At 34.2% G+C, this 12,580-nt stretch overlaps 1 long non-coding RNA gene across 1 annotated transcript; it reads right to left on the minus strand.

Moving 5' to 3' along the window:
- Positions 1-223: 223 nt before the first annotated feature.
- On the minus strand, positions 224-5,719 carry LOC134278694 (uncharacterized). The gene is made up of 3 exons (XR_009994497.1): positions 5,575-5,719; positions 1,775-1,969; positions 224-1,640 (listed from the first exon to the last, which is right to left on the minus strand). It is a non-coding gene; the product is annotated as an uncharacterized LOC134278694 (long non-coding RNA).
- Positions 5,720-12,580: the final 6,861 nt, after the last annotated feature.

Raw genomic sequence — 12,580 nt, forward strand, 5'->3', positions numbered from 1 at the left:
ATGTAACAGATACCAGTAACCATATGAATTTAAGTGTTTGAAAACCCCAAGTATGTTCTAATATCAAAAAACTCTACCAGGGACTGGTAATAAAAGAACAAGTACCCCCACTATGTTCAATCGCAACTTCTCGAGCCTTTCTGACTAGCTGACAAACGACCTCGAATGTATTAGTTAGACGCCATGGCAACCCCCCCCCGTTCATGATCTTCGAAATAAATGCATGAAGACCTTTTATCTGTGGAATATGGAGTTTAACTTTATTCAATGCTATGATATTACATAAAATATATTATAAAAGGGACTTCTTACTTCCTCTATCCTATATTTGAAAAAAAAACAAGAAAAGCAAAACCTTTAACATCAGGTGATGTTAATACATTCGAGGTTGTTTTTCCGAACTCTGACGGAAAGACCCTGAGTGAGATGATGCGATTGCCAGTACGTCATATCCTTTTTTTACTATTAAAAATACCAAACAATACTCATAATACTTTTTCCTATTTTGATAACATACTCGAAAATTTGTTTTAAATATTTTTCAAACTATTTTAAATTGGATAATCTCTTTATCTTTACTGCTTATTTCTAATGATAATTTTTCCTTTGAATCTGCTGGTGCATGAATTTGAAGTGTACATTATGCATCAAAAGCATACATAATTTCATTGTAAATTAATAATAATAAATAAAAGAGATGATCCTGATTTTTTTAAAAAAAATTTAATCAAACTTTTCAGTTACTCGACAAGTTGAACACAGACAAGAAACATGTCAATAAATGTAGAACACAGAAAAAAAACCTCAAAATTTGAGACAATCTTCATAGATGTAAAAAAAAAACCAAGTATATAGTGAGTTGTCAAATAACTTTAAAACTTGCATGTTATTGCTACTTATTTTAAACAAAATATATTAATTAAAATGAAGTTTTAAGAAAAAAAGTGTAGTCTAATATCTCATCATTTTGCATTTTAAAATTGATCTTAAAACAAAAATAACAATGTACATCCTTTTGGAAAATATACTCAAACTTAGAGCTGCACCCCCACTCCCATCCCCTAAAATAAAATGAAAAAAAAAAAAACCAACATGCAATTGATTTATAATTTTCAAAAAATTAAAATCAAACAACATAAATGTACATTTCAGTTTAATAATTATTTCTCACATTTAAAATGAGATCGCTAATTAAAAAAGACGAAAACTATGACTGTTAATGTATAGAAATTCGCCATGCCGAATGCAATGTTCATAAAGGATCCTTTTGTCTTAAAGCTGAACACTACTCATAAACATAAGTAATCAGAGATTACATAGCTCAATTCAAAAAATGATTACTTCAAGTTAACACGGTCTCACATTTAACTAATAATCAAGAAGTTAATTTAAGGTTTGCAGTAACTTGAGAATAGACATCCAAATACTTGAAACTAGTTGCCCATCAAGAAAATGTAATTCAAATCCACGACCCATGTAAATGTTATCTTTTTAGATTAACTTTCAAAAATCGATTCATCTTCTTTTTCTGAAAAGTAAGTCAGGTCCTGAATGTCGCCGTTTGGAGAAGGCAATGGCAAAAATGAATCGGGATTGTGCTTGTTCTTCTGAAAAGCCTTTAACTCATACTTCATGTATACCTGTCAAAAAAAAAAACAACAGTAAAATATATTTCTAAATGATAGTGTTGAATTTTTTTTACAGGTTATGTTTTAATTTATTGTAAAATAATATTGTTGTCTTGATTTTATGGGCACTTATAACATGTACTAACCACCGATCTGGATGTCTTTAATAGTTGCTTTCCTTAAATTTGTGAACTATATTCAGATCACAAATTGTGTGTTCAAGTCATAGGTTTGTTCTTTCAACTTTATGAATGTCCGACGCCTGCTGGTGTTGCTGCAACAATAGAGTGGCCTAGATCATCAAAGTTCCACTGATGTTCACTTTCAGTGGTTTCTGAACTCTACCAAGGAATACAGAAGCAAATGTTTATTTATAACACACACAAAAATTCCGAGTTACTAATTAAAATTCATCGAAATTTATTTATAGCATAGTTGTCATGTACTGTGAACTACTTTCTTATATTGGTAAAAGGTGAAAAAGTACAGTCAAACTTGTTTTAAGCTTTGGGAAGTCCAGAAACTAGCCAGGTGGCCTCTTATTCCAGTTTGCCCAAGAAGTAGCCAGTCGGTCAATAAATAAACAGCAATAACCACTACAGTTGATTTAATTAAACATGTCAATTTCACAAAACCTTTGTATGTGTGTATATATATATATTAATCCATGCTTATTTAAAAAATATCAAATTAAAGAATTCCAAATTTTTAAGGTTTTGTGCATGTATTGTTTCTGTTCCTACAAAACAGTTAAACTTCATACATTCATAAGTGTTCAGAGTTCCCGAAACGCACCGGTCCACTAGGGGTCCCCGTAAACTTTGAATGGAACCGGTAAAATCTTAATTTTATCGGTCAAAATGTCCGATGGTTTTTTTTACAGACTGTATAACAATTACACATAATCTTAACAAAATCATTTAATTCAATTGTCCTGACAATAAACAAATGCAAAACTAAAGGAATGAAAAAACGTCAGGGGCGCGCCAGATCTTGTTTAAAATAAAATGTGTAAAATTGTCTACTATAAAAAGCTACATATTAAAATAATAATTTCCATAAGTCTGGGAGGAAAAACAGTTTTAAAAACACTGTCAAACAAATATTTTCCCTCTGATAAATATATGCACTCTGTAGTTCTGACAGTAAAAAAATGTGACAATCTACTTTCGTTTTGAAGGACGAATTTGCAGGGTTGCAAGAGTTGTCTGCTATTTCTGCTTGATTACAGACAATTTGTTACCAATTATTATTTTCTCTATAATTTAATCTACTAGCATGATAATATTAAACCAACTTCTGGATTTTTTTTAATGTATTTGATAGCATTTAAAATACATGCGCGTTTTTCCCCTTTTCTAAAAATAGCGGACTGACTTGAATGTAGTAAAACGACAACAAATTCACTTAAATCATCATTTTCATGATAAATTTGCATATCTTTATATCATTAGTACATATTTTTAACTGTGTGGAGGTTATATAATAAATTTTAACTAGTCAGAAATATCGGACGTTTTCCAGGCTTTTTAAAACGAGTTTGATATTTTACGTAATATTTTTCCTGGCACATAAAATACCAAAATCCTAAATCCAAGAGAAAAAAGCCTGGAAAACAACATATTTATATTTCCCACTAATTCCAAACAATCAACCAAGAGTTGTCATGTTGCAGATTTTATTTTAAAATTTTTTTTTAAAAATCTGTCAGAAAGGACATAATAATTTTATACGTTGAATTAAGCGTTGGTCATCACACGCCATCGGCGACGTCAAATCCTGCATACACAGGCCTTATAGAAAATATTTTAATCATTTTTTTTTTTAAATCTGCATTTGCCATCTTTTTATTTACACATATTATTTATTATATCGACACAATTTCCAATCCTATAATATGTTAAATTTACATATGAAAAATTAATGTCAGCTAAATTTTACAACTGTCCGGTGAATTTTGAATATTTACAAGACAATTGTCCGACATATTTTTGACTAGTTTCGGGAACTCAGAGTGTTCTTTTGTTACATTCAAATATATGATAATTGAATTACAGTATCATTCAAGAAGAAATACATGTGCCTTACTACTATCTATTTTTTTAATAAGAAAAAATACACAAGCTTTAATTAAAAGACAGTTTAATGGTGAATTAAAAGTATGAAAATTTATTTTAGTAAGTGTCAATAAAATCCATTTAAAAACTTCACTATCATATGTTCAGGTAATGATCAGCAGTGTAACCCCCCCCCCCCCCCCCTTCAATTAATCCTCGATCAACTAGTTTGCTGAAGCTTTCAGAGTCTGGTAAATTTTTAATATTATTTTTATAAAGCTGTCAGAATTTCTATCTAACATGCAGACACACACAAAAAATTATTCAATTGACCAAAGATTTGTATTTACGCAGTTTAAAATCATTCTACACAACACAGGTGTCAAGTGCAATAGAGCGTAACTAATCCCTATCGGTCGTCTCCTGATAGTGAAATTCACGAGATAATCATGCTATACAAAACATTTGTTTTGACAAAAATTGCAATTAGAGCTTCTACACGGAATCAAAATCTAACAGGTGTGAAAATACTGATAGCCCTGCATTAGCTAAGTCACATACTCTCACTGTAAATATTCAAAGTAATGATGAATTAATATTGTAAATTACAAAATGTAGCTTTAAGCTTGAATTTCTTTAAGTTTAGCTATGGAAAAACTATGAATTGTGATTTAATTCTTTTAAATTTTCAATCGTCGATCTTGAAAAATAAGTACAAATTGATCTTACATGACAATTATATTTTTTCCATTAACACAAACAGAGTTATATAATTTTATATACGTATCTAAAAGTAATTTGTTTAATTTCTTTAATAGGTGAAATTTATTATCGGGCACATAATTACACAAGCGAATGTGAAAAAAATGTGACATAATGGGTATTTTAACAACTGATTAAAATGTCCTGCACTCATTTATAAACATTGATTGTCATTTATCAAATTGATATACCACTAAATTTTACAACCTAATTATACAACCCCATGTTGATTCCTACAAAGCCTACTTGCTGTGAAAATTTATTGCAGTGACATTGTTAATTCCATTTTTCCATTCTGATTTTCTCTCTATAGATTAAGGTACGATTACAAGTACATGTAAACAAATGTGTGAAGAGTAGATAAACAATTGGTACGTATCTAGAATGAATTCAGAGAGAGAGAGAGAGAGAGAGAGAGAGAGAGAGAGAGAGAGAGCAATTATACTACGAAACAGGATAAAATTAAAGCCAAAAATATTCAATTTGAAAAAATTTAAACACGGAAGATTTAAAAATTAATCGGGAGGGGCGGAACAGGCGTGAAAAATCCAGAGATTTTGTCTCCCGTCGGAAGAATCACATGTATTTATGTTATGAGATATCTGCATGTATTTACCATAGATATAGAGAAAATTCGAATTAAGAAAAAACACGATCGTTTTTTGAAGTAAATAAGCCAAGTAGTACTCAAATACGGATTAAATTATGGAGATTTATTGACAGTTGGAGCATGTTATATGGAAAATTTAAATGGTTTGGATTTTTATAGCAAAAAACGAGTGAAAATATGTACCAGGTGTGCTTTGCACGTATTGCATGTGTATAAATAATATTATCTTTTTTTTACTGGCCAACGGGGCGACCTTCATGCAGAAAACCACTAGCCCGACCCCCGGGTATCGGTCGATTTTCATTGCAGACCTCTGATTAAAAAAAGAACTATCAGTGCATTCATTATATTTTTTTTCACAAAAGCCCGTTTTCAATAGGTATGTGTTTATGTGGACTACAGATGTCCTTTCTTGACTTTAAATAAATTCTACAACTGCATAATGTACGTATGAAGCATGTCAAACAATTTAGAAAAGCATTTTTTCAATGTGGTGCAACAAAATAGTAAGACTTACTGCATTTGCTTTTTGTGTTTCCGAATTTCCTCACTGCTAATACAAAGTGTCCAAACACAGCTACTTCCGTAATCTGCGCATGCGCAGTTAGTTTTAAATATATGCGCATGCTCAGGTATTCGGAACTCCTCGATTCAATTATCGAACTCCTCTAAACAGCAGATTTCTGAATGTCTGAGCGTTTTGGGCTAAGGACATGTCCAAAACTTGGACAAAGTCTTTGTGAGGTTAAATCTAATTTTAGGTTTTTCGACCTCATAGAGTAATTTTGAACGTAATTAGACCTCTTCATTATGGGGTTAACCCCACAGTACCCAAAAAACCCCACACTGCTGGAAAATACGTTAATTTTACCCCACAATGTACCTCTCGTAAGAACAGACAGACAGACGGACAGACAGACAGACGGACAAGGTGATTCCTATATACCCCCCCAAACTTCGTTTGCGGGGGTATAATAATCCTAATTTTTTCATTAAATTTAATAATTTTTTATGGTACATAAATATATACATCGCAACGTGTTCGAGATTCCACATTCCATGCTATACACGCATGCGTCTAGTTTTCATAAAAACAGCATGGTAAAAGAGGGAAGCCTGGTAGGTCTGCTACATTGACAAAGTCGACCAAAACGAAAAACAAAACAAAAAAATAGGACTTGAAATTAAAAATCAACTTTCCTGACAAAAATTTAGTTGGGAGATTGATATAATCATTGGATGAAGAAGAATCTGGATCTCGGCGACATTCGCGCGGGGTTCTACCCTACAGGTTTGTTGATACATGCTATCATTTCTCGTATCTTCATGGCTTTCAAAGAAAAAAAAATCTTGTGTAAACTCAACAAAAAAAAATGCACTTATAACATATATAAAAATTATTGCCATTTGAAGTGCAAACTGTATTGGAACTGCGGAAAGATAATTTGTTTGACATTTTGCCGCGATGACGTATGATTTTGTGGAGTTTCCTTTCCTGCACCCCAATACTACACAAAACGTCAACATTTGTACTTATTCATGTTAAGTTGAATGCAGACTAAAATGTTAACTATTATTAATTTACCGGAGAGTTAAGATATTTTGATTCTGAGAGAAATGCTTTTATCCATTATAATTGTAAACCCTACATTGTATGCACGTGCCATTTTAGAATTCACGTGGTACAAGTAAACATGTCTAAGTTGCACGTTAAAACGAGTTATAAATGTATATCATGATGTCAATGGAAAAAAAGACGCATTAAATCCACTGGAGGCTGTTTATTAAGAGTGTAAGTATATTTTTTTATTTCTTGGTGTCTCTAATTTTCAGTGTTGCCTCATTAATATGGATTTCACACCCAGTTTTGAATGAAATATTGATAAATGAATCATCCAGATTTGTGAAGATAGACCCTTTTCCCATGGCATATTTTGCATTGGAGTTATTTCCCTTAGGCGTCATCTGTAGGGCAAGGTAATTTAGTTACCTTTTCCAGCAACCAAATTTTAACATACAGTCTTTGAAATAACCTGGGTGCCTGATGCCTAGGACCTGGTAAATTTACCAGCGGGCATGTGAAAATTCTCAAATTACATGCCTGAAGAGCATGTGAATTTCCTTTCATTAATGATGATTACTTGCTATTTCTTCTGTCGTACCCGTTATTTGCGTAAACTTGCTATGTAATGTATTATTATGAATTGCCAGTCTACATTCTTCTTGGGTTACATTATTGGTACGACTTGTCAAATGCTTGTCAATGGTAATCATCAAAGTGTTTGATATAACTGATTTGTTTTCTCGATGTTTCTTGCTAAATTACGATATGTTTATGATACCACATGCAGTGGACTTCTGTCATGATGATCATGATCCTATATTTTTGAAATTCAATTCAGCTATACCGTCTGTCTGTCGTGTGTCTGTAAACTTTTCACATTTTCGACTTCTTCTCAAGAACTGCGGGGCCAATTTCAACCAAACTTGCCACAAAGTATCCTTGGGTGAAGGGGATTCAGGTTTGTTCAAATGAAGGGCCACGCCTTCATTCAAGGGGAGATAATTGGGAATTAATGAAAATTTGGTGGCATATTTTAAAAATCTTCTTCTCAAGAACCACTGTGCCAGAAAAGATGAAACTTATGGGGAAACATCCTCAGGTAGTGTAGATTCAATTTTGTTCAAATCATGACCCCTGGGGTAGGGCTGGTCCAAAATGGCCGACCAAAGTTTTACATAGAAATATATAGGAAAATTCTTCAAAAATCTTTTCAAGAATGACAAAGCCATAATTCATCATATTTATATGGAAGCATGCTCAGGTAGTGTAGATTCAAGTTTGTTCAAATCATGACCCCAAGGGGTAGGGCGGGGCCAAAATTGCCGACCAAAGTTTTACAAAGAAATATATAGGAAAATTCTTTAAAAATCTTCTTCTCAAGAATGACAAAGCCATAATTCATCATATTTATATGGAAGCATGCTCAGGTAGTATAGATTCAAGTTTGTTCAAATCATGACCCATGGGGTAGGGCGGGGCCAAAATGGCAGACCAAAGTTTTACAAAGAAATATATAGGAAAATTCTTTAAAAATCTTCTTCTTAAGAATGACAAAGCCATAATTCATCATATTTATATGGAAGCATGCTCAGGTAGTGTAGATTCAAGTTTGTTCAAATCATGACCCCCGGGATAGGGTGGGGCCAAAATGGCTGACCAAAGTTTTACAAAGAAATATATAGGAAAATTCTTTAAAAATCTTCTTCTTAAGAATGACAAAGCCATAATTCATCATATGGAAGCATGCTCAGGTAGTGTAGATTCAAGTTTGTTCAAATCATGAACCCCAGGGGTAGGGCGGGGCCAAAATGGCCGACCAAATTTTACATAGAAATATATAGGAAAATTCTTCAAAAATCTTCCCAAGAATGACAAAGCCATAATTCATCATATTTATATGGAAGCATGCTCAGGTAGTGTAGATTCAAGTTTGTTCAAATCATGACCCCCAGGGGTAGGGTGGGGCCAAAATGGCTGACCAAAGTTTTACATGGAAATATAGGAAAATTCTTTAAAAATCTTCTTCTTAAGAATGACAAAGCCATAATTCATCATATTTATATGGAAGCATGCTCAGGTAGTGTAGATTCAAGTTTGTTCAAATCACGAATCCCAGGGGTAGGGCGGGGCCAAAATGGCCGACCAAATTTTACATAGAAATATATAGGAAAATTCTTTAAATATCTTCTCAAGAATGACAAAGCCATAATTCATCATATTTATATGGAAGCATGCTCAGGTAGTGTAGATTCAAGTTTGTTTAAATCATGACCCCCGGGGGTAGGGCGGGGCCAAAATGGCCGATCAAAGTTTTTAAAGATATATATGGGAAAATCATTAAAAATCATTTTCTAAAAAATAGCAAATCCATGATTGGTCATGGGACTACTTTTTGATTTAAACTTTACAATAAAAAGCCATTTTCTACTTTTTCCTACCCTTAGTGCTCAGGTGAGCGATGTGGCCCATGGGCCTCTTGTTTGCATATATAGTTTACATATATTCTACTGTATAATTTTGTCACCTGTATACTTATGTTTAAGGCCCATGGGTCTACTGTAAAGTATATTGAGAATGTATTTATAACCAGCTAAAGAATTTACTTTGATTTGATTTTGGCATATCAGGTCTTTTAATAAATATCTTCAGATGAGACAGTTTATCAATGTCAGTTATTCAATCCTGTTATATTTTTGCAGATCATCATGGAAGGAAAAGACCTAACAACTATTAACAACATCAAAGATGATTGTGTGGTTTCATTTCTGGCAACCGTCAAAACAAGAACTCAAGTCAGAGCATGGACTAGGAATAAATCAAGTGGAAAGATCCTGACTGGGATTTTAATGGACAAAAGTGGAAGCATTGACTTTGTGTGTTGGACAGAAGGGGCAATGAAATTTGATGCTATTTTGAAAGAGAACTGCACGTACAAAATTTGTAAAGCAAAATCGGTATTTGCGAAGGAGAGCTACTCTAGGACAAAGCATATCTGTCAGATCATTTTAGACAAAAACTCAGAAATAGAACAGGTTGAATCTGAACCTTTGATATCACCTGTTGATGTTACACCAATCGCCGAGTTAGCATCAAAAGAAAACCAGCAAAAAGTCAGTGTAGTCGGAAAGGTTTTGTCCATACCAAATGCAGAGCGATTAGGATCAACAGGGGTAGATATTGTGAAAGTGAGACTACAAGACAATTCTGGAACAATCCAGTTATCCTTAATGGGAAATGAGATCAAGAATTGCAATTTCTCAATTAATGACATCCTGCTGCTAGAAAATATAGAACTCAGAATATATGGAATGTTGAGATGTTTGCAAGGAAGTACTGGCATAAGGACAGTAAATCCCTCTGACAGAGATTATACACAATATTTGCCAGGACCTAACAGTCCAAACATTGATCTGCCACCAGGAAAGAGTGCTCCTAGAGAGAAAACAGTATTTACACTCAACAAAGACGATGGGCGTCAAAAAATTCTTTGCTCTGTGTTGGGAATGAATTTGAAACAATGCACGTATGAAAGATGTGCAAAAGTGAATTGCAGATCGAGAGTGATATGTTTAGCTAATGGTCTTTACAGGTGTAACAAGTGTGAATGTGACTATTTTGTAGCAACAACAGGAGTTCGGTTACTTCTACAAATTTCGCAAGAAAAGAACAATGAAAAGAAGATAGTCATGTTTAATGATATGGCTGAACAGTTCACTCAGAAATCTGCCGAACAGCTCTTAGGTTTGGAGGAAAAATACGTGTTATGTTTAGAGAAATCTCTAATGTGTAATCTGTACAAGTTTACTGTAAGTCCTGCAAAGAGCAATAGTGAGTTTCTTTGCGAGTCTTTTGTTAAACAGGAAGGACAAGAGTCTTTGGATAAAGAAACCACAAGTAAGACATTGAAAACGTACGCTCCAAAGGACATTCTTTCAGATGCATATGAAACATCAGTGTCAAAATCATCAACTCACATTTCCGGGTCCTGCGAGTCAATCATACACATCAGAAGCCTCTACTTCAAGGGACGTCACATTTCCAAGTCAGGCGGGTCATTCATACACATCAGAAGCCTCTACTTCAAGGGATGTCACATTTCCAGGTCATGCGAGTCATGCATACACATCAGAAGCCTCTACTTCAAGGGACGTCACATTTCCAGGTCGTGAGAGTCAATCATACACATCAGAAGCCTCTACTTCGAGGGACGTCACATTTCCAAGTCGTGCGGGTCATTCATACACATCAGAAGCCTCTACTTCAAAGGACGTCACATTTCCAGGGCGTGCGAGTCAATCATACACATCAGAAGCCTCTACTTCAAGGGACGTCACATTTCCGGCTCGTGAGAGTCAATCATACACATCAAAAACCTCTACTTCAAGGGACGTCACATTTCCGGGTCGTGCGAGTCATTCATACACATCAGAAGCCTCTACTTCAAGGGACGTCGCATTTCCAGGTCGTGCGAGTCATTCATACACATCAGAAGCCTCTACTTCAAGGGACGTCGCATTTCCAGGTCGTGCGAGTCATTCATACACATCAGAAGCCTCTACTTCAAGGGACGTCACATTTCCAGGTCCTGCGAGTCATCCATACACATCAGAAGCCTCTACTTCAAGGGACGTCACATATCCAGGTCGTGCGGGTCATTCATACACATCAGAAGCCTCTACTTCAAGGGACGTCACATTTCCAGGTCATGCGAGTCATTCATACACATCAGAAGGCTCTACTTCAAGGGACGTTACATTTCCAGGTGATGATACGCCTTTGGATTTATCGTTTTCGTATCCAAAATCGTCAAGATTAAATGAGAGTAGTGAAACGCCCATAAAAGAGGAAACTTGTGGTAGTGAAAATGTGGGAGGTCCATTAGATTTGTCAATGGAACCACCAAAGAAGAAATACAAATTCGTGAAGAAATTATTTTAGAGAGTATGCATGTCATTGAATATTCTTCTTTGACTTTTGAAACTATATATATCCTAGTTAGGTTCTAAATTGTTGATCATTATTAAATGTATATGCTGTAGTTAAAAAAAAATCTTTTAGATATTTCCTCACAGATTTCAAAGTTTCTTTTTATAAGTAAGCAGATGTTATTGTGAAAATGGCTAATTAAGGTCTTCCGTTTCCAACGGAAGACCTTCTACTGATTCTGTTGGTAAAGATTATTATTCTTTTTTTTCTTCTGCTTCCTAGACCGCAACTTTGAGGCCTCATATCTCGCTCATTTCTCAACGGTTCTCGCTCAAATTTTAAGACGTTATAGATATTAATAAACTCTATCAAAATGCTGTCTAAAATTTCAAAAAGCCACTTCCTGTTTTGAGTAATTTCCCTTTAAACGAAAATTTTTAGGCTTTCGTTTCCAGACAAAGGCTCAAAGACGGCTAAAGCTGGAGCAGAAATTCTACTGATTTTAGATAATAGAAGGATTGACGTTGTGCACATCGGTTTTTGTTTTTTCGATTTCTCTATTCAAAATGGCGCTATATAGGGGTCAAAAATTAGAACGCTTAAAAGAACAAAAAATTACTCATATTTTTCTTTTTATCTTCTAAACTAAAAATATTTTGTTAAAATATATAGAACATAATTTGTGCAGAATTAGAAGATCTTTCAAATGATATGTCGAAAAAAGGGCTGACCCCTAAATTAAGGGACCTAGAGGGGCCAAAAGTTTTTTCCAGATATCTCAAAAAGTATTGAGAATTTCTTATACATCAAAGAAGCAAAGTTGTTTAAAATATCAAGCTTTATCTAAGGGGGTCGTCAAAATACGTCCGGCGACGTCACTTCCGGTCGAACCGGAAGTAGTCAGAAAATGCATATTTTTGCCGTTTTTGACAGGTTTTTGGGTACATGTGTCACTTGAAACTTAAATATAAATTTTCCGTCCGTCGTCGTCACTTCCAATCAAACCGGAAGGACCAAAGAATGGCTAAATTTT

Source organism: Saccostrea cucullata, unplaced genomic scaffold, assembly GCF_032062105.1.
Source record: "Saccostrea cucullata isolate Sc308-1 unplaced genomic scaffold, CSIRO_AGI_Scuc_v1 ctg6180, whole genome shotgun sequence".
NCBI classification, from domain to species: domain Eukaryota; kingdom Metazoa; phylum Mollusca; class Bivalvia; order Ostreida; family Ostreidae; genus Saccostrea; species Saccostrea cuccullata.